The sequence below is a fragment of the Lutra lutra genome, chromosome 11 (genome assembly GCF_902655055.1).
Source record: "Lutra lutra chromosome 11, mLutLut1.2, whole genome shotgun sequence".
In the NCBI taxonomy this organism is placed as follows: Eukaryota; Metazoa; Chordata; class Mammalia; order Carnivora; family Mustelidae; genus Lutra; species Lutra lutra.
The window spans coordinates 17,277,614-17,299,672 of NC_062288.1; the positions used below are offsets into that span (position 1 = coordinate 17,277,614).

At 41.3% G+C, this 22,059-nt stretch overlaps 1 protein-coding gene across 1 annotated transcript in view; it reads left to right on the plus strand.

Moving 5' to 3' along the window:
* Positions 1–16,252: 16,252 nt before the first annotated feature.
* The window catches only part of SLC26A3 (solute carrier family 26 member 3), a 31,604-nt gene continuing 25,797 nt past the window's right edge, over positions 16,253–22,059 (plus strand). The window contains exon 1 of the mRNA XM_047695861.1: positions 16,253–16,358. The gene's annotated coding sequence lies outside the window, so the exon portion shown is untranslated. The remainder of the gene's footprint in view (positions 16,359–22,059) is intronic.

Consider the following 22,059-nt stretch of genomic DNA (forward strand, 5'->3'; position numbering starts at 1 on the left):
AATCTCGCTTCTCCACAGCTAAAAAAGGGGAGCAGCTCCTTCCCCCTGGAAACAAACGATGTCCCTGTAGACTCAGAGATCTTAGTCTAAGAATTGGGAGGAACTGACAGAGCAGCAAAGCACTGATTATGTGTTTCGACAAGTCACTGAGTAATACTTTCTCCCAGTATCCACAATGCATGACCCACTCCTGAGCCCAGGCAATGGGGCTAATTCAAGGACTGTGACTTCGCATGCTCACGGGGCCGGCGCCAGGCCAGGTGAGTCTGTACGTGGATGGGCAGGTGTAAAGCAGATTCTGTTGTTTTCTCTGCGTTGCATGGAAAAGCCCGGACCTAGAGATATTAACCTGCCCAGGGGCACACAGCGAGTCAGGAGCGGAGCCAGGATCCACGTTCTGGGGTAACCTTACTAAGCGTGTGGTTGTACCTTTATTTCCCCCCACATACATAGTTTCCTATTGTAAACTTTTCTCTCAGATGTATGCAACCCTCCACCCAGAGCGCCTAAGGTGTATCAGGGAGCGGTAGAGTAGGAGTTTGGGATTATAAACTGGGAATGCAGAAAGAGGGAGAATATTCAGCTGCGAACAGCTAACATCAGATTTTCAGTTCCTCAGCAAGATGATGGGCTCGGAAGTCAGGCTCCATCAACAAGAAAAGGCTTTTTCGAAATTCTCTTATATACTCCTTTTCCACATCAAGGAACGTGTCTGGAAGACTTGATCACAGACTTTCACGGAGGAGAGATCTGTGTAGTAGAGAAAAGCTTGCACTTTTTCCCTCGGGGGTCTATGGGGGGAAGGGGACAGAGTTAGAGAGGAAGGGAGGGACATGTGTCCCAATCTTCCTTCTCTGTGCCAGGGTCCTTGAGAGAAGAGTGGTGGGATTTAAGGTGACAAGAAAGCCTAAATTTGAGGGGCTTCAGCTCTACTTTCTGCTGAGGACTCTGGGAAGACCCGCCCGAACTGGAGACAGCATATGGAGGTAAACTGAGGACGCAACCTGATGAGGCAGGCGCAGGGCCTCACTTCAGTTCCCCTAAGGACACCCACTCCTGTGTGGGATATTTGGGGTGGGAGGACTGGGGTGTGAGATACGGACATGAGTTTAGAGTTTGGCTGAGTAATTTGCCAGCAGTGTTCACGTCCGTGGTGTCCTCTGGCTCAATGAAGACATAGGCAGGGTTGAGGAGTTCGTGAAGGCAAGGGTGACTTCACTGAGCCATGAGAGAAGGCCAGCCTCCCACCTCAGCCACAGACACCCACAGAACATGTGGGGGCTGGTCCAGTCACCCTCAGGCGTGGCCAGTCCAGGATGTGGCTCCAAGGATCTCACAGTCCCCCATCACAGAGGCTCACATCACACTCCTCCCACCCGTTCCCCCAAACACTTAGCACCTTCTGGAAGTGGGGACCAGAAACCTGACAAACTTGAGCATTGTCCTGAAAGAAACAGATTAAAGTCCAAGGACACTATTTACATTGTTGATTGGAATGACACTATTTAATTAGACTCAAATATAACCTGCACCCACTAATGAATACCATGGGGATGGGAGATTTTTTAAGAATATCATATAGGTTATAGAAAAACAAAACCACCGTGTTTTCTGAGTCAAAATCCGAGCATTGTGTGAGTATGTCTGTCCCATCCCGGAGCCTGTGCTGCGACCCTTGCCTTCTGCTGCTAGCATTACACTAACGGTAAAGCTTCCATCAAAATCCTGGGGAAGTGAAACATTAGAACATTCTTCAAGCCTGTCTCTCAGCTGAAGCAGTGGCAGAGATTATGTTGCGTGTTATAATAAACAATAATGCCTTTCTCATTGAGTGGCTGGGAGAACTAACTGGGGGCTTAGAACGGAGCCTGACTAAAAATCCTCTCTGTTTGCCATCATCACCATTTTTAATTTTCTCTGGGAACTGTTGCTGACTGACTCCCCAGCATCCATCTGTCCCTTTCTCCCACAAGGTAGCAGCCACATGATTTAAATGGGATTGAGCTCACACCCAGTTCTGGGATGGGCCCCAATGGCGGACTCTATCAGAGTAAATCCCTCCCATTGTCACAGTGATTGGTACAAGAGGGGGCAGAGCTCTTAAAGTGGTTCGACCAGAGTGAAAGCTAGCATTTCTAGTTGATGTTTGGGGAGGAAACCTTTCTCCTTCCTTTGTATAGTGAATTTGTGATCTAAAATTGCAACAGCCCATTTGGCACTACAGTATTTTAGTATTTAGATTTTTCTGACCTGAGGATCGTTTTCCATCCTTAAAAATTATCGAGAACCACAAAGAGCTTTCATTTATGTGAGTTGTATTTATCAGTATCTGCTGTACTAGAAATTAAAACTGAGAATTTAAAAACTATTTACTAACTCATTTAAAATAACAATATATCTCTTACAGGTTAATATGAATAATATTTTCAATGAAGAAAATAAGTTTTCCAAAGCAGAACAAAAATCTGAGAGAAGCATCCTTGTTTTTCATATTTTTGCAAACCTTTTTAATACCTAGGTTAACAGAAGACAAGAGGATTCTCATATCCGATGTATTCCATCTGTTGTGATAATACATCTAACCTCTGGAAACTCCCCTGTGTGCTCAGGACAGAATGAAAGTGAAAAAGGCAAATAATGTTTGGGTGTGTGTATTAGCTTTCTATTGCTGCTGTAACAAATTAACATGAATTTTGTGGCTTAAAACAACACAAATTTTTTCTTACCCTTCTCAGATCAGAAGTCCAAAATCAGTTTCACTGGGTGAAAATCAAGGGGTCAACAGGGATGGTTCTTTCTTGAGGTTCTAGCAGATTCTACTTCCTTGGCCTTGCCAACTTCCTCACATTCCTTGGCTCGAAGCTGCTCCTCCATCATCAAAACCAGCAATGCAGCATGGCCAGAGCTGCTTTCTGTCTCTGCCGTCCTGTCTCCTTCTTATAAGTCCCCTGTGACCGACACTGAGCCCCGCAGATAATCCAAGGTAAACACCCATTTCAAGATCCTTAATCACGTTTGCAAAGTCTCTTTTGCATTTAAGATAATATATTCACTGGCTCCAAGAATTAGAATGTGGACATCTCTGGGTATTATTATGAAAAATAGAGTTGACCTCAGGGATCCACCCAAAGGGTCTTGGGACCTCAGGGGTCCTTCTTGGCTGCTCCACAGATATCCAAAGTAATACGGGTTTAAACAAAATAGGAGTATCCCCCCGCATTTGACAGTTGAGGCAAGAGCAGTTAAAGGCTGGCGTGGTGGTTCCACAGGGTCAGGGATTCAGAATTCTTTCCTCTTACTCCACTTTAATCTGTAAGGATTCAAGATGGTTTGTCTGCAAAAGTGTTGCCTTAAAAAATAAAAATAATAATGTTGCCTTCACCTGTATGATTCAAGATGACTCATTGCCATACCCCAAATCTATCCAATGGGAAGGAGAAAAGGGAGGAAGGAGGGCATACCCCTCTTCCCCAAAAAACAAGGCTCAAAAACTGTTTCCATCCCTCCTGCTCTTAGCTGGCCAGCCAGATCTGGTCATGTGATCATACCAACTAGAAGGTGCTTGGAAAGGTATCTGGACCATCATGGATCCAGCTAAAAACTCCATCAGAATTGAGTATTCCCTATATCCATTCTCATGAGGAAAATCCAACCTGATGATGGAAATTACCAAGGACAACAGAGCCAATAAATTCTCAAAGAAATGAAACCAGACCCAACCTTACCTATAGCTTACCTCTAAGCTTTTCAGTAGATGAGCCATTGCTTTTTCTGTATGTTAAAATCTGTTTGATTTGGTGTTTCAGTTTCTGAAGCCAAAAGCTATCTGCTTTAGGAACTATATAGTATTTTCCCAATCAAAAAGTGAGAATACAGCATTTTGCAAGTGCATGTGCCCTAAAAGACAGTGAGACAGATGATTTAAAATTGGAAACATTGAAAAAAATGGGGGATGGGGAAATGCCCACTAGTTTTAACACTAATTCTAGTTGTGACATAGTCTCCTTATTCGCTGAAAATCCAATAATAAAAAACTTTTTTTTAGAAGCCTTGAAAACTATGCATTTATTCTTTACCTAGACAAGCTATAAGACTTTAATAGAAGATGGTATCATTCAACACAAAACTAAGGTTATTTTATGGGGGGCTGGTACAGAGTCTTTATGATATCAGAACCCTCAGCTCCTTCCACCTTGCTCTACTTTCCTAGAGTGGATGCCTGTATCCACCTGGTCTAAAATAACTCACCACCACATCTGAAGTATCCTCAGCAAGAAAGAAAAAAAAAAAGCAAGATCATTCTCCAGCCCTGTAAGGGCCATGAATTTTCATGGAGGAAATTTATCTGTAACTGACCCTTCAGATTTTCCCAGAGGAAGGAGGGAGGAGAAGGAGGAAGAGGAAGACGAAGGAGGAGGAGGAGGAGAGAGGAAGAAGTAGAAGAATAAGAGGAAGAAGAAGGAGGAGGAGGAGAAAAAGGAGGAGGAGGAAGGAGGAGGAGGAGGAGAAGGGACAAGGAGGAGGAGGAGGAGGAGGAAAATGATTTAATTTGAATTTTGAAACAATGTTTTTTTCCAAAACTATAAAATAAAACAAAACACTGAATTATAGGATTTGGGAATGTTGTGATAAAGGTGCATTTTAGGCCATTTATCAGTTGGATGGATGGATGATAAAAGACAAATCACAGCAATCTTTTTAGAAAATTACATCAAAAGAGTGAGATGCTGACTTCTGTTATTATGATGCAGAGATTTTGCAGTTCGTACCCCTGAAACTTACAGCAGACATGGGAATGTCCAATTCACAGTCTTGGATGTCAAACTTTTCCCTTTATTGATATTGGGGGGGTGGAGAGAATGTCTAAGAACTTGAATATAAGGAAATGAGTTATCTCAAATTAATAGGAGAGAAACAAACAGCTGCAGACAGGATAGGGTTAACCAAGGGGTCTTATTCTTAATTGCTGAGTCTGGTCTCACTTACTATCTAATACTAAGAAGAGAAGCTATATAATCAAAACTTTATGACAACATTGTTTTGGAGAGTGAAGGCACAAGCTAATGGGACAAAACACAATTTAAAGATTTTTCAAGATTCTCTAAATATTTAAAGTAGAAGATAATATTTGGGGGTTGATAATTCACTTAAATTAAATGTGAAATAATGAATGTTTGAGCTAACGATTATGTTGCTAAGGTATGTAGAATTCACAATAGCCTGTCCTCTGATCTTGGCTGCCTTTCCTTGCTGGGTTAGTTTTGATCACTAAGTGTTGCGGTAAAATATTTTTTTATGTTTACAGGAATAAAAGAGAAAAGCCAATGGGAATCCTCTTTTTAATTGTTTTTTAACAATAGAACAAAACTGAACTCACTGGAAAAGTCAATTATTAATTAACATTAATGAATTTGGTCAAGAAAACTCCTCCCTTTTCAATAAAGGGAGTCAATTTTTCTTCCCTTTCATACCCAAATGCCCATGATTAATATGTTCTTTCCCTCTCTCTTTCTACAATTTTGATTACATGGTAAAGAATACATTAAAACTGGCAGTACTTGCCTATTCAATCTCTTCATAATGAATTCAACAAATACCCAATGACTATAATAGTAATAATACCAGGACCTGCAGCCCTTAAAATTACACTGGGTTGGGTTGCATTACTTTGAAAGGTATAATAAATCAAAAGACTGTGAATCCAATCTGATTTTCTTGTAGGAACGATGTTGCAATAGCTGGGTGACGTTTGTAACCAATGGCCTGATGCTATCTATCTGTGCACATGTTTTTAGAAATGACCACCACATTCACATCTAATCCATTCTAAATTATATGCCCATGTACTATACAATAATACATTTTTAATATGTACATAAATTAATGGCCAGTGCACTGCAAAAACCAAAGTATAAGGATTATATTGATTTGAGAGTGCCTATGGATGGCAAGACGATCGGTGAGGCTCCGAGGGCACTGCTGAGCCCTTCTAGACATGATTATACCCAGGGCCCAGGAGATAGAGTGGTTCCTGGGAAATGATCTATGCCAAGCGAGGGGATGTAACCCTACGGCTTTGACCTCACATGTGAGAATGGGGGCAGGGAGTAGGTGGGAGAAGAATGAGGAAAGAAGAGAGAACCTGAGGGCATAAGTACCAGGTTATACCAGAGGGTATCTTCTTCTACACAAGCTCTGATTGGTTCTGGGAGCCTCCTTTGCAAGGCTTATACGCTTTGCTTTTTTTACAGGTACTACTTGCTTTTAGTTCCTCTGTTCAGCAGTAGAAGTAGCAATAGATTCCTGTCCTATGAACACATCCAGAGGGAAAATAGAATTTTTGCCTTGTGCCCACCAAACCCTTTATAAAGCTTCAAAGGTCAGGGCTATTTAAACAGATACAAAAGGGAAAAGATTATTATAATTTCTCTTCTTATCCGAATCTATTGATAAAACTCAAAATTCTATCTTAACTGTCTTGATTAGCTTCGTTGACAGTACTATTGGAGTGATGGAAGGGAACTTTCATTTTTATTCTGCATATTTCCATACAATGTAATACTTTCTCCCTCTTTCTTCTTTACAAGTGGGTGTTACTTCTAAAAAGTGAGAAAGCGAACATAGGAAGGACAGTATAGAAATGGGTTGATTTGAGACAATTTGAGGGAAAGTAGAAAAGAAAGTGAGATAGATATGAGAGAGTGAGATCTTGATGTGATATCTTGATGCAAGATCTTGAGTATTGAGTAGTAAATTTGGTAGTAAATTCATCCACTTCCCCACTGGTTTTTACTCAAATTAGATCAATGAGAATTTACAGAAAGGTCTCAGGGATGGCAGGAAAGGGGTTTGACTATGGGAAAACTTTGCTTCAGAAGTGCCCCCAACTCTGCTAGTATGGACCCATGGTGATAGTAATAGCAAACTGTCTTCTTTCCAGAAGAAGTTCTCCAAAGGCTCGATGGTTACTAGCTGTAACGATTCTGACTACTTCCCCCATCTGGGATTCCAGGGTAAGGTCATAGTCCAAAAGGAAGTTAACCAAAGGGATTCAATGATGAAAATACTATTTCATCATATACATATGATGATGAAAATACTATTTTCAGGAAATGAACTTGATAGCTATATATAATATGAATCAGAGGATACAATAGTACAAGGCAAAATCTCTAAAGAGAACATGGAAAATAGCACTTGTTGAGCACATATTATGTGCCAGGGACTTAAATTTCTTACCTGATTTACTTGTAAAATATCCCACTCCTTCCAAGATGGGAATTATTATTCATATAAGGAAGGTAAAGAGTGATTGAGTAACTTGCCCAGATTCTGAAGGAAATTGGTGTTGAAGAATCAGGAGCAGAACAGAATGGGCCTTCCGGAGAGGGAAGGATGCAGCCGAGGGACACTAAAGAGAGGAAGGGGATTTGGTGACTCTAGGAGAAAGTTAAAAATGAAAGAGGAGTGCTGGTTGGCTGGCTCGGATCTCTTGATCTCAAGGTCATGAGTTCAAGCCCCACATTGAGCTTGAACTTAATACAGTTTACTTAATAAAGAAAGAAAAAATGAAAGAGGGATCAAGACTGATTTAAAACCCTCAAGCCAGGCGGCTAAATGGCTGATGTGGACAAAGTTAGGGAAACCAGAAGATGAATTTGTAAGAAAGAAGTAGCATTTCTCAACAATATCAGTAAAACTGTATTTTCAAAAATCAAGCAACACAATATGGTATTTACTGAAAAGCAATCCTCTTCCTTCTCTTCTCAATCTTACTCTCAAAATGCAGTGACTATTAACTAATTCTTGTGTATTCATTCCTGAAATTTTATTGTACACAAATATGATTGTATGTGACTAGCACTTATTTACATTGCCTTTAATAGCAATGTAAATGTAAATGTAAATTTAATAGAGCTTTCCAGATATGCCTTATTCTTCTTAAAAGCTATATAGCATTTCAGCGTATGAATGCTGCTCTATTTAACCAGTCGGCCCCAGTTGCTACTTTGGCTATATGTAACAGAGTTGCTTTCATAGGTATAGTTGCTGCTATTACTGTTTGCAACTTACAAAACATGGTCATGGTGTGAATTCTTGTATGTGAATTTTTTTACATATTCATGAAAATGTATATTCATCTCTAAGACAAATTTCTAGAAGTGGAACAATTAGGTCAAATAATATATATTTCCAAATCCTAATAAATGTCTTTTAACTGTTGATAAATATTGCCAAAAAAATATTACGTGCTAATAAACACCTATACTCACTGAACACAAAGGGCCCCCATTCTCCACATTCTCATTGGAATGAATATTTTCAAACTTTTTTGTCTTGCCAGCCTGACCCGTGAATCATGTGACTGTGTTTTGATTTTAAGCTGCTGCCTGATTCTAGACATCTTAGTCTAGGAAGCTGCAGGATTACTTAAAGGGAGTATTCTTGTAGGCAACTGGGAATATAGGATCTGCACTTGAATGAGTGGCAAGAGAGACTGATGTTGATTTTGGAATCATGACTGCCAAGAAAATAAAGTTGTGTAGAAGAATGAATGTAGAGTTAAGAAATCAGAGAAATGAAATGAAGACCTGGGGACCCGAGGTGATGGCAGAAAGAAGAAGAGCAAATTATAAGGAGATAGATAGATACAAGGAATGGAAGAATCAGGAGAATTCAACCTTATAGACAACAAAAGAGATGAGTTCCAGAAAAGAAGTAAGAAGTATACCGTGTGGCATCAGGAACTCAGAAAATGGCCAAAAAGGAGCCCTTTGCTGTGGCAGAGAAATAAAAATGGATTCATCCAGTCTTGAGTATCCAGATGTTGAGACTCTGGTGGACCCTTATGGTGTCTTGTTAGAAAGCATGACTGTTTACTAGAAAATTCTACCATGATGAAGCTGGTGTGAAACCCAGCCAGCTCTTAAAAATCCTCCAAAGATGAAGCTGGCTTCCTTCCAAAATGTTGAATAATGTTGGCAATTAAGTGGAAGGGTGTTTCACCATGACCAGCCTGGCCTTTTCAACCCAGGGGACTCAGCACACTCATCATTTTACTGGGAGTCCCACCTCCAAAATGAAGATGAGGCTGGGACAGAGGCCTGTAATGGTGAGGGTGAAAGGTTATAATGTTATCTTCAAACACATAAAATGTAATCCTTCATTCCAATATTGCTATAAGAAGTCTTATCACACTATACACCTAATAAAGCAATTGAAATAACAATAAACAATAAAGGAAATGTGACTTATGCTCGGAATGAGACTCCTGAGGCCCCGGGTGACTGTCCTCAAGTTTGTACAAATTGTACTTCCTACAAATGCCTGCAAATGTCTGGGCATCACCCTCCCCCGCCATCTGCCACACCCACCCCCATATTTGGCTTGATGGCTTTGCCCCCAGGAGGCCTCTCTAATTTACTCATCCAAAAGAAGAGTTTCCACCAGATTGTGTTCTATAAGATAGTTTCTTCTTTTCCCTGTGTGCTCTGTTCTTTTTTTTTTTTTTAAGATTTTATTTATTTATTTGACACAGACAGAAAGAGAGATCACAAGCAGGCAAAGAGGCAGGCAGAGAGAGAGAGAGTTGGGTGGAAGCAGGCTCCCCGCTGAGCAGAGAGCCCAATGCAGGGCTCGATCCTAGGACCCTGAGATCATGACCTGAGCCGAAGGCAGAGGCTTTAACCCACTGAGCCGCCCGGGTGCCCGTGTGTTCTTTTCTAAATCAAGTCTCCAGCAGGACCAAAATAAGTCACTGGAAGGTTTAATTTGTTTCTGGTTGGTGATTACCGCTTTGTTTGAATCTTTTTTTCTCCATTCGGAAATGTGAGTTTCTGTCTAGTGTCTGGTCTCGGTGCTAAGAGGCATTAATAGAGATTTATACTAAACTGGGAATTGTTCTTTTTGATAGATTGGAATCCTTTGGTGGGGGCGGGTCAGTCTTTATGAATACACAAGAGAATAACTGTCTTACTTCCTAAATTCTGAAGGAAATAGAAAAAGATGTTCTGTATGGGCAATTTATACCTGCGAAAAGACAGCCTGGGGTCAATTAGAAAAGTCAGTGTGAGGGGCATGTGCGTGGCTCAGTCGATGAAGCGTCTGCCTTCTGCTCAGGTCATGATCCCATGGTCACAGGATCAAGCTTCTCCCTCTCCCGCTGCCCCTTGCCCCCCACCCTGCTTGTGCTCTCTCTTACCAGCTCTCTCTCTCGCAAATAAATATATAAAATCATGGAGAAAAAAAAAGAAAACTCAGTGTGATTTGAAGTCAAAACATAACAGTAAATCTAGGGGAGGTGAAGTTTTCTTGTTCTCTTCCTGACCGAGAGATTTGCCTCGGAGTAATTTCTGCCCATTTGTCAATGACACACCTGCATTTTGCCAGGAAATTTGTTTTCATCAACTCAGTCACACACCTGAATGGTCAACTCAGAAGAAGACACATCAGGCTGGTTATTTAAATGGGTCCACGAATTGCTCTACACTGACAGAACTGACAATTCAATGCAGCCATATCAAATCTGTTCACTCTGTGCTCTATAACTATTCACAGTTCTTGGCTTTTGAGAATTTGATGAAAACTAGGGACACTGAGGGCACCTGGGTGGCTCAGTCAGTTAAGCATTTGCCTTTGGCTCACATCATGACCTCAGGGTCCTGGGATCCAGCCCCACGTGGGGCTCCCTGCTCAGCCGGAAGTCTGCGTCTCCTTCCCTCTCCCTCTACCTTTCCCCTCCACTCATGCTCTCTCTTTCTAATTAATAAATAAAATCTTTAAAAAAGAAAATAAAAGAAAACCAAGGACACTGAAAAAATTCAGCCTTGCACACTCACACACACATTTTTACAGAGCTTTCACAGTGTGTCTGAATTCTAACCACAGATGCCTATGAGTACCCAGATAGGCCCTTCTATTACATTCAAATTGGGTTTGATTCATAGAAATTTAACCCAAGGCTCTTCTAATAGAACTCAGTACAGTTGGTAGGCCAGGCCATGTTGTGAAATAAGGTGATACCAGAAAACTAAATGAAAAAAACCCCATCTCAAAAGTATTGTGAACCATGTAATGCCACATCTGAAAAAACACTGTGGATGGAAACTTTGTGGTTTGGAACATGAGTGTCCAAAGTCTTTGATTTTTTAAAAATAAATGCTCATTTTCTTCTTCAATTAAGATTTCTCAATAAGAAATCAGCCTAGTTCAGTCGCCATATAAAAAGAGGGGAAGACAGAGACTAGGAGTGAAAATGCCAGGTGATGCCAGACACAGAGATGGGAGAGAAGCAGCCGCAAGCCAAGGAACCCAGGGATGTGGCCAACATAGGAATTGAGGAAGAAGCAAGGAAATATTCCACCCAGTGTGTCCCAGGGGAGAGAGCGTTTGGATTTCTGGCCTCCAAACCTGTGGGAGAATGCATTTCTGTGGTTTTAAGCCACTTCGTGGATGGTACTTTGTTATGACAGTCCTAGGAAACTAAGACATAACTCAGTTTTCAAACAAAAGAAATCTGTGATAAGAAAAGGAAATACAATGTTACAGACCCAGTTGAAGTCCTCTTCATAGTCTTCCCCAGTAAGTTTCCTCCCACTTTCCACAAAAGTAACCACTATCCTTACTTTCTTACCATTCCATTGCTTGTTTTTGTTTTGTTTTGTTTTTAAAGATTTTATTTATTCATTTGAGAGAGAGAGCACAAGCAGGGGGAGGAGCAGAGGAAGGAGCAGACTCTGCTGAGCAGGGAGCCCAACTTGGGGCTCCATCCCAGGACCCTGAGATCATGATCTGAGCCAAAGGCAGATGCCTCACTGGCTGAACCACCCAGACACCCCCCCATTGCTAGTTTTCATACATTTGTTATTTGTCTATAAATCATCCATATGTTGCATGTTTTTAAGCTTTATATAAACAGAATCATAATGTACTTATTTCATAATTTTTTCTCTCAATCTTTTGCTTGTCAGATGAGTTTATGTTATGTACTGCTTTAATACATTAATTTTCTTCACTGTATGGAATTATATTTTATGAAAAAAGGGTAATTTCTCTATCCATCATCTTATAAATGGACATTTAGGCTATCCCCCTCCTCCCATCATTATTACAAACATTGCTGCTATGAACATTTTTTTCCTTTATTTTATTTTATTTTTTTTTCAGCATAACAGTATTCCTTGTTTTTGCACCACACCCAGTGCTCCATGCAATCCGTGCCCTCTCTAATACCCACCACCTGGTTCCCCCAACCTCCCACCCCCTCACCGCTTCAAACCCTTCAGATTGTTTTTCAGAGTCCATAGTCTCTCATGGTTCACTTCCCCTTCCAATTTCCCCCAACTCCCTTCTCCTCTCTAACTCCCCTTGTCCTCCATGTTATTTGTTATGCTCCACAAATAAGTGAAACCATATGATAATTGACTCTCTCTGCTTGACTTATTTCACTCAGCATAATCTCTTCCAGTCCCGTCCATGTTGCTACAAAAGTTGGGTATTCATCCTTTCTGATGGAGGCATAATACTCCATAGTGTATATGGACCACATCTTCCTTATCCATTCGTCCGTTGAAGGGCATCTTGGTTCTTTCCACAGTTTGGCAACCATGGCCATTGCTGCTATAAACATTGGGGTACAGATGGCCCTTCTTTTCACTACATCTGTATCTTTGGGGTAAATACCCAGTAGTGCAATGGCAGGGTCATAGGGAAGCTCTATTTTTAATTTCTTGAGGAATCTCCACACTGTCCTCCAAAGTGGCTGCACCAACTTGCATTCCCACCAACAGTGTAAGAGGGTTCCCCTTTCTCCACATCCCCTCCAACACATGTTGTTTCCTGTCTTGCTAATTTTGGCCATTCTAACTGGTGTAAGGTGGTATCTCAATGTGGTTTTAATTTGAATCTCCCTGATGGCTAGTGATGATGAAAATTTTTTCATGTGTCTGATAGCCATGTATGTCTTCATTGGAGAAGTGCCTGTTTATATCTTCTGCCCATTTTTTGATATGATTGTCTGTTTTGTGTGTGTTGAGTTTGAGGAGTTCTTTATAGATCCTGGATATCAATCTTTTGTCTGTACTGTCATTTACAAATATCTTCTCCCACTCCGTGGGTTGCCTCTTTGTTTTGTTGACTGTTTCCTTTGCTGTGCAGAAGCTTTTGATTTTGATGAAGTCCCAAAAGTTTATTTTCGCCTTTGTTTCCTTTGCCTTTGGAGACATATCTTGAAAGAAGTTGCTGTGGCTGATATCGAAGAGATTACTGCCTATGTTCTCCTCTAGGATTCTGATGGATTCTTGTCTCACGTTGAGGTCTTTTATCCATTTTGAGTTTATTTTTGTGTACGGTGTAAGAGAATGGTCGAGTTTCATTCTTCTACATATAGCTGTCCAGTTTTCCCAGCACCATTTATTGAAGAGACTGTCTTTTTTCCACTGTATATTTTTTCCTGTTTTGTCGAAGATTATTTGACCATAGAGTTGAGGGTCCATATCTGGGCTCTCTACTCTGTTCCACTGGTCTATGTGTCTGTTTTTATGCCAGTACCATGCTGTCTTGGTGATCACAGCTTTGTAGTAAAGCTTGAAATCAGGTAATGTGATGCCGCCAGTTTTATTTTTGTTTTTCAACATTTCCTTAGTGATTCGGGGTCTCCTCTGGTTCCATACAAATTTCTGGATTATTTGCTCCAGGTCTTTGAAAAATACCAGTGGAATTTTGACTGGAATGGCATTAAAAGTATAGATGGCTCTAGGCAGTATAGACATTTTAACAATGTTTATTCTTCCAATCCAAGAGCATGGAATAGTCTTCCATCTTTTTGCTATGCACATTTTTGAACACATGTCAATGTTTCTTAAGGATGTACAGTTAAGAGAATTTCCAAGTCTTAAAATACATGTATCCTCAACTTAGCAATATAGTGCCAAGCGGCTCTCTGAAGTGATTGCCCTGATTTACATTCACAACAGTAGTGTAAGAGTTCCTATTACTCACATCCTTGTACCCTTGGCATTTCCAGGCAAAAGAGATTTACCTCAGAACAAATGAAGCTTAAATTTCAGAACCCTTTATTTGTTCGGGACCCTTCAAATCCCCATAGCAATTCATATTCCTTTATTTTCTTTATTTAAATTTTTTTATTGAAGGGAGGCAGATGGAGAGGAAGCCTAAGATGGAGAGGAATCTGAAGTAGGCTCTGCCACACCCAGCATAGAGCCCAACAAGGGGCTTGATCCCATGACTCTGAGATCATGACCTGAGCCAAAATCAAGAGATGGACACCTAACTGACTGAGCCACCCAGGTGCCTCCCTAGTCCTATGGGGGGGGGGGAGACCTTTTAGATGTTTTGTTGAATAGCACTTAATGTTACAGATTACTTTGTAACAGATAAATTTATCTTTATGATATTGAGCCCTGACATTCAAAAGATGTGCAGCTATAAATTTTTCTCAGGTTTTCCTTTGATTTCCAGTGATGTTTTGCAAGTTTCTCCCATAAAGTTTTTACATGTCTTTAGACAAAACTTATTCCTACTTGTTCTAATAGATTTGTTGCTATTATAATGTCCCTTTCTTTCTTTACATTTTTTTATTTGGTTGTTGTTAGTATATAGGAATGCTTCTGATTCACCTTTGTTCAGCTTGTATCCTGTCACACTTGCAAAAATTTATTTGATTCTAAAATAAATCATTTTTAATCTGATCAATGGCTCTGAGGGTCCATCTTTATATGCACTGTTTTCCAATTCTTTCAGCAAACAAACCCAAGAACACATTTTGATCAATGCACAGTAGTTCCAAATAAATACCGCACATTTGTTAAAACAATCAAAAACAGTATGATATGCTCTAAATCATGCCCCATCTAATTCAATTACACAGTATCTGTTTGACCCAAGTTTAAAAATAGAGGTGAGATTAATTCAGAAGAAACTCTAGTGACTTACCAGATTCTTTCAGAATTGTGTTTTATCAAATACAATCCATTCACTTAAGTCTCTTTCAACCAGTTCTGTCATAGATTCATCTCAGTTGTCATCATTAAGACAGTCCAAGGTCCCTGCTTGTATGGAGCTTTCATTCTAATGAGGGAGGCAACCATTACAAGTAGTGGCAAAAATACTAACCCTAAAATTATGATGCTATGTGAGAAAATTACAGGAAGTCGGGAAAGCACTGCACAAAAGATGCTCATTTAGATTGGGGAATTAAATGAGTTCTCTCCAAGAAAGTGGCATTGAAGCTAAGTAACAGGCAGAGAGAGCAGGAAAGAGAAGAGCTTTTAAGCAGAGGAAACAATGTCTAGAAGGAGATGGAAAATTCTAGGGACTAAAAGACACCATTGTGACTAGAGTGGAGAAAACAATGGGGAGAGCAGGGCCAGACAACATTGGGGAGGTGGGCAGGGGAGTATCATCAAGACTTTGAAGACCTTTTACCTTAAGGATAATTATTAGCTACACAAAGAGCTAGCAGAAAAAGCTCACAACTGTGGGTAGCAAGGAGACTGAGAGGCCAGAGGCCATGCAAGGAGTGCTAATGGGGCTCTGGCAAGAGGCAGCGATGGTTTAAGCTAGGGAGGCACATAGAGGTGGAAAACAATGGCTTTGTGACATATTTTGGAGGTCGATTCAACAGGCCTTAATGTTGATAGATTGGGCGGAGGTGAGGAGAGTGTTTGCAAGTGAAGACTGTTTCCAACAGGTTTCTGACATGAGTACAGGGGGTGCTCTTTACTGGAATGGAAAGAGCAGAGATGAAGCCCACTGGGTAGGAAAGATCAGGAGTTCAGATTTAGATGTGTTAAGTTTGAGATGCCTCTGGGGCATCTAAGTGGAGAGGATGGATAGGCATTAAATATGTGGGTCTCTAGGGCTGGGGTTAAAAATCAGAAAGTCACAGGGAGCGCCCTTCTAAATTGTCAGGTAGAACATCAGGGAGGTAATACCTACGGAGTTTCATTGTTGTTTTTTTTTTAACTTCCATGTACACCTCTCCGTGCAAATCTCTGCAGATCAATGAAACACACACACACACACACAAGGGCAATGAGTGATATAACCTCACAAGGAACTTGAGGAAGCTGTTGTCACCATCTCATCTACTGATCGGAGTCTCAAAGGTCAAGACCACACTGGAGTCTTTCTATTGTTGTAAAAGTTAATGAAAGTTAATTATTAAAGCTGACAGGTAATTTCCCCACTGCCTTACATAACCTACATATAGACACCCTTGTACATATGGATGCAATCAGAGCCTATAGGACTAAGTGGATGGAAACTTCTGACAACGGGACTGCTTGACCTCAGAAATTTGCAGCTGGTGCTCAAGTCCCTCACTGAGCGTGCACCAGGTAGGAAGCAAATTTACAAACATTTTGCTCAAACTTGTCTTCTAGTTCTTGCAAATGGTATATTTTCTGATCCAACCCCACTTAAAAGTCAGGGTTGTGGGAGCAGGAATGAAAGAGTCCACTACCAATAGATTTTAAATGTATGCCCAGAGCCCTAGTAATGTGAAGCAAATATTTGAGTAGACTTTGATTTGACCAAATAAATTGTTGTATGCATTGTTAAGCTCTAGATAGCCTCTTCAACAATGGAAGAGGTTTTTGCCTTAATTATTCATGTAATTCCTTTAATTCTGGACCCAAATCTGACTTTATAGGTAGACCATCTGTTCTGAAGTTTGGCCAATAAAGAAAGCTTTTAGGAAAGGTTTTTCTAGGAGGTAGAGTCATCTGTTAAAAGGTATTGAGAAGGACCTTTCAGTCCAGAGGTGAGGGATTTATCTACAAGACATCCCAGAAAGTCCAAGAAGGGAAGGGTTGTGGGGAGAGAAAAGGGAAGAGAAGGCAAGTAGAATGGAGAGTGAAAAAGGAAGAAACAGTCGGAAGAAAATTGTAAAGTAGCAGAGTACCATATGTCACGAGTAATGTACCATGCAGGGGTACTTATTTTGCGGATTTCTAGTCCTAACAAGATAAAATCTTTCATTCTACAAAATGTCAGGAAAAGGTCACACAACAGTCTTTAAATATGCAAGTGAGAAACACTGTATTAAATCATTTGACTAGATAATTCTCTTTTCCCAAGTAAAATTGCCATTCAGAGAAACAGTACAGTGATTGCCACATAAGGATCAGTCCTGTTGAGAAATTAGGAGGCAACTATTTGATTTCAGAGACAAGTCATTTACAGTGGTTAATACATAGCTCCTACTCAGTCTGGATAAATGAATGAGTATATAAATAAATCAGCCGGTGTATCAGTATCTATTAAATAGCTCATATTCAACCAAGAAATGAAACCATTCACAAAATGAGAAATGATATTTTCTTACTAGATTAAATAAGCAATAACTTAGTCCCATTTCTCTCCATAAGGAGGGTCTTTGGTTCTCCAAACAGAGAAAAGAAGAGCTTCCTCAATAAACCACTTCATTTCAAGGAGATTGAACTCCAGCCACCCAGGCTCTGGATTTTGTGTCTCTGATGCTGAAAGTAGGGACATAGGGGAGGGGCTCCATGTTCAAGGGCCTCAGCTGGAGCTCCCTTGGGGGTTAGGGATAATGGGCCCCCCCACATCAACATAGCAGAAATTAGTGTGTTTCAGAATCACTCACAAGACCTGGTTTCTTGTTCTGGCTCTGTCACTTGCTAGCTGTGAGACTTGGAAAAGTCATGTATCTTCCCAGAACTCGATTTTGCCATCTGCACATTGGTGATAATAAAGTCTGCCTTCCCTGCCTGCTTCATAGGACAAAAAAGTGAAAGTACTTAGAAGCCTACAAAACCTTTATAGAAAGTCCAGGGATCCTCTCTCTTCTTCTGTAGCCTACTGGATCTGAAACGCCTTGCTGTGGCTTATTTTCACATTTCTCTAATGATGTAGCCATTTGGCCAACAAAGTCTTCTGTTCCAGTTTGTGGGTCACTATCCTTTGAACATGATTTGCCCATTCCCTGCTGCTTTCCCAACATCTCTCCTGAACTGATCCATTCTTTGAGGTCTAAATCAAGACCCACAGTTCTTTCATGAAACCTTCCTTGACTCCAACCCACATTCATGGCCCTTCTTCTTCCAATCTGTTATCTGTGCCAATCACTTCGGACACCCCCCTGCATATATGTAAACTTTGGAGTTTGAAGTACATCACCAACCACTTATAGCTTTTGTTCACAGTCTAGTTTATTTAAACAACCTTTGGAGGCAGCAACTATATGTTGTTTCCCATGCAAAGGGAAAAAAATGATTAAGATTTGGCCCTGGTCTTTAGGAAACTGAGTCTTACTGGGGAGAGAAATCTGTGAACAAACAATAATGGCACAGTACACTATGGTACAGAAAGACATACAAAGTATGTACAAGAAGGGAATGATTAACTCTTTCTCGGGGACTCCACGAAGGTTTCACCCACATCTTCTTATCTGATACACCTATGTTAGGGACAGAGTTCCTGACAAACAATAGGCCAATAAATGCTGCCTGAAGGAAAGAAGTTACCAACCAATGATCAGGGACAGCTGAGTATTTTTAAGGACGAATTGGAATTCACCAGGAGTTGGAAGAGAAGAACACGGATAAGAGAAACAACATTCTCGAAGACATGAAGATGGGAAACATGGAAGGAGGAGAAGTTGAGAAGCTTGTGAGATGGGCCAGAGCTAATCCGTGAAGAGACTTGCATGCCAAGCGGTGAAGCTTAGATAGGTGTGTGCTTTCAAATTATGTCAAAATAAACCTGTGAGAGTAGAAACCTGGTCATTCTGGGCAAATGCAGAGTAGACATGAAGTCATAGAAAAGTTGGTAGCACTGACGCTTTCAGACAGATCACTGGAGACTTCTGTCAGACAGCATTGTAAATAGTCAATATACACAGTCAATATATTCTCAGTCCTGAGGCCATTACCTCTGCAATTAAGGCTAAGAAGTCTCTTGACAACAGCCCCACTTGCCATCTTGACAACAGCCCTACAGGGAGGTAATGGCGTCCCCCTCTACCACTAGGTAAACAAAAGCTTGGAGGGCTTGCCCGTAGCAACACAGTTAAGCAGTGACCAGATCTCACTGTCAGATCTCACTCTTTCCTGCTGCACCTCCTAACTACATTAGGTTTGACTTGGTTTATCAGCAGTATAACCAAAAATAATAATTGTGAATAAAAAGAATTGTCAAGAACAACAACAATAATAATGTTTAGTGCCTGAACTAAGATTAAGCTAAAGCTAAGTTCCTAGAAGATGTTAAAAGACTTACCATAAGGGCACCTGGCTGGCTTCGTTAGTGAAACATGTGACTCTGGATCTCAGGGTCGTGGGTTTGAACCCCACATTGGATGTAGAGATTACTTACATAAATAAACTTTATTTTGGGAGGAAAATTTTATTTATTTCAGAAAGAGAGTGAGCATGAGAGGGGGGCAGAGGCAGAGGGAGAGAGAGAAGCAGGCTCCCTGCTGAGCAGGGAACCTGATGCGGGGCTCAATCCCAGGACCCCAGAGATCATGACCTGAGCCAAATGTAGGTGCCAACCGACTGAGCCACATAGGTGTCCCAATAAATAAACTTAAAAAAATAATAGAAGGAAATAAAGGAACACTATAAACTTAATCACATAAACTTTCTGAATAAGCAATGCAAGACACATGTTATGTTCTGACTCACTATGGACACTGAACTAGAGTTGTATGAATATCCCTATTATTTTGGCAAAAAAGACATTCCAAACCTTTTCCTTTGGGCATCTTGCTTTGGGGCTCTCTGGGGGAACTGCTCCATGACCTTGGGAGCCCAACCCTGGTCCCATCGCCTTTAATTGCTTCTATGTCACTTTATCTCCTCCCTCGATGGAAAGACTCTGGCTTTACAAACGATCTGGAAGGGTTTATGACTTGCCCATAGCTTTCAAAAGATCATCACTAAAAAAAAAAGGAAAAACGGTTTTTCGTGTTCTAAATGTTAATGGACCCATTGATTTCTCCCGAAGAAACAGCTCTAGGATCAGATTTATAATATAGCTTCCTTAATTACCCTGCTGTGTTTCGAGAATGGAACACAGAATCACAGCTTTAACTAGAAATCATTGGCTGCCCCAGCCCCTGACCCCTTGTAACCTCTTTATCAACATCAGCATGGATCCTCCTCCCTCCCAACCCATGTCAAGCCCAGTTACTCCTAATGGCCATTCAGGGCTTCTCTGATTTGGGTGCCACCATCTCCCTGACTCCCTCCAGTCTGACACCAACCAGAATGTGGGGCTGTACACGCCCTCACTTTTGGGTTCATCTGTGGCTCCTGATTGGGGTCCCTCTTATGGTGCTTGCTGGAGAAATGATTCAGCTTGCTCCCCCCCACCCCCGTCCCTCCTACCCTAAGTGTAGCTCTCAAGGTACACCTCTTTTCCCTGTCGTCTGGGGAGCAATTTGTGACATAGGGCTGGCATCCTCTGGTTTCCCATGGACTGGCGCAGGGCTATTTGGAGATCCTACCGAAGGGCGGGCCGTTGGGGGCCCACCTTGTGTCACAGTGGTGGGGGTATCGACTGCAGCTGGGGAGGGGCTGGGAAACGCTCTGCATACCTGCTTGCCTCCGGTTTCAAATTAGCACTAACTAACGAAAAATACCAGCATTGCTTAGGAGCACCTGGATTCAAATCGGCTGTTTCCTAGCAGACAGGGTAGCCCTCTGAGAGATGAGAACTCTAAATAGATAAAAACTGGGGCGTGGAAAAAGTCCAGGCCCTTAGACACTTCTGCGTGGAGGGGGCAGGCAGCGTGGAGGTGCTGGGGTCACTGGAAGGCAGGCAGCGACACTCGGTGCTTGGCACTGGGCTGGAGATGGGCGGAACGGGGCGCAGGGTGGGGTTCAGGGGTCACGGATTTGACCATCCTTAATCACTAGAAATATCAAAGTTATTCATCAACCAGAATAGTTAAATTAAAAAAAAAAACCTGAACTTCAGAAAGTCCCGGAATTAAATTTCTGTTCAGGAAAAAAAAAAAAAAAAAAATCAGAGAAAGACAGGTGTAAAATGACTAAGCCCCAGGACCAAAGTAAGCAGGTGTGTGTGTGCATATGGGAGCATGTCTATGTAGAGAGTTACATATGTCATAAAGGCCCAAAAAATTTAAAAGAGCACATCATTGAAAAGGAAATAAAAGTGGAAATGTATACCAACGAGTTCTAAAAGCATTAGGAGAAAGAGGCCTGAGAGTAAATTTCAATCCCCGAAGAGCCACTGGTGCCCAAAGAAACCCAGAGAAAAAGCTGAGGCATGAAGATAAATCAGAACGTGGGAAGGCATATGTGAATATGGGTATCATATTTGAGACTGGAATTGTGATTTCTAGGAACCGAGAAACATTTTTTCAAGAATTTCTGGGGGAAGGTAATTTGTTCAGGCCAAAAAAAAAAAAAAAAAAAAAAAAAAAAAAGAGATTAAGCCGATTGCTTTGAATTCCTAACTGACATAGATCATACTAAAGCATCCCAGAGATGAGGACATGGAGAAGGACATGAATTTAGGACTGTCTGGAGTCTCTCGGGGCGGAGGCATGACGGTGCTGGTTGACTCAGTGACTCACAATGTGTGCTGAGTGTGGACCGGGAGGCAGCAGCTTTGGGAACAAGGACGGCAGTTAGAGAACAAACCACAAGTCTGGAATGTGGCCCTCAAGGTCTCTTTCTCAAAGTCCTGTAAAGTTCTTGTGGGTTTTTTTGTTTTGTTTGTGGTTTTTGTTTTGTTTTGTTTTGTTTAGAGAAATAGAGCGAGAAGAGAGAGTGGTTGTGTGCCCAGGGCTGGGCAAGGGTGGAGGTGTGGGGGAGGGAGGAGGGAGAGAGAGAGAGAGAGAATATTAAGCAGTCTCTACTCCCAGCAAGGAGCCTGACACAGGGCTCAATCCCAGGACCCTGAAATCATGACCTGAGCCTAATCTCTAAAGAGTTAGATGCCAGGCGCCCTCTGAAAAGATTTCTTAAGCTTTCCTGATTCCTGACCTTGAGCACTTGCCTTAAAGTCAGTGCTTAGGTGTGGAGAGGAGGCATTTTCCAATCT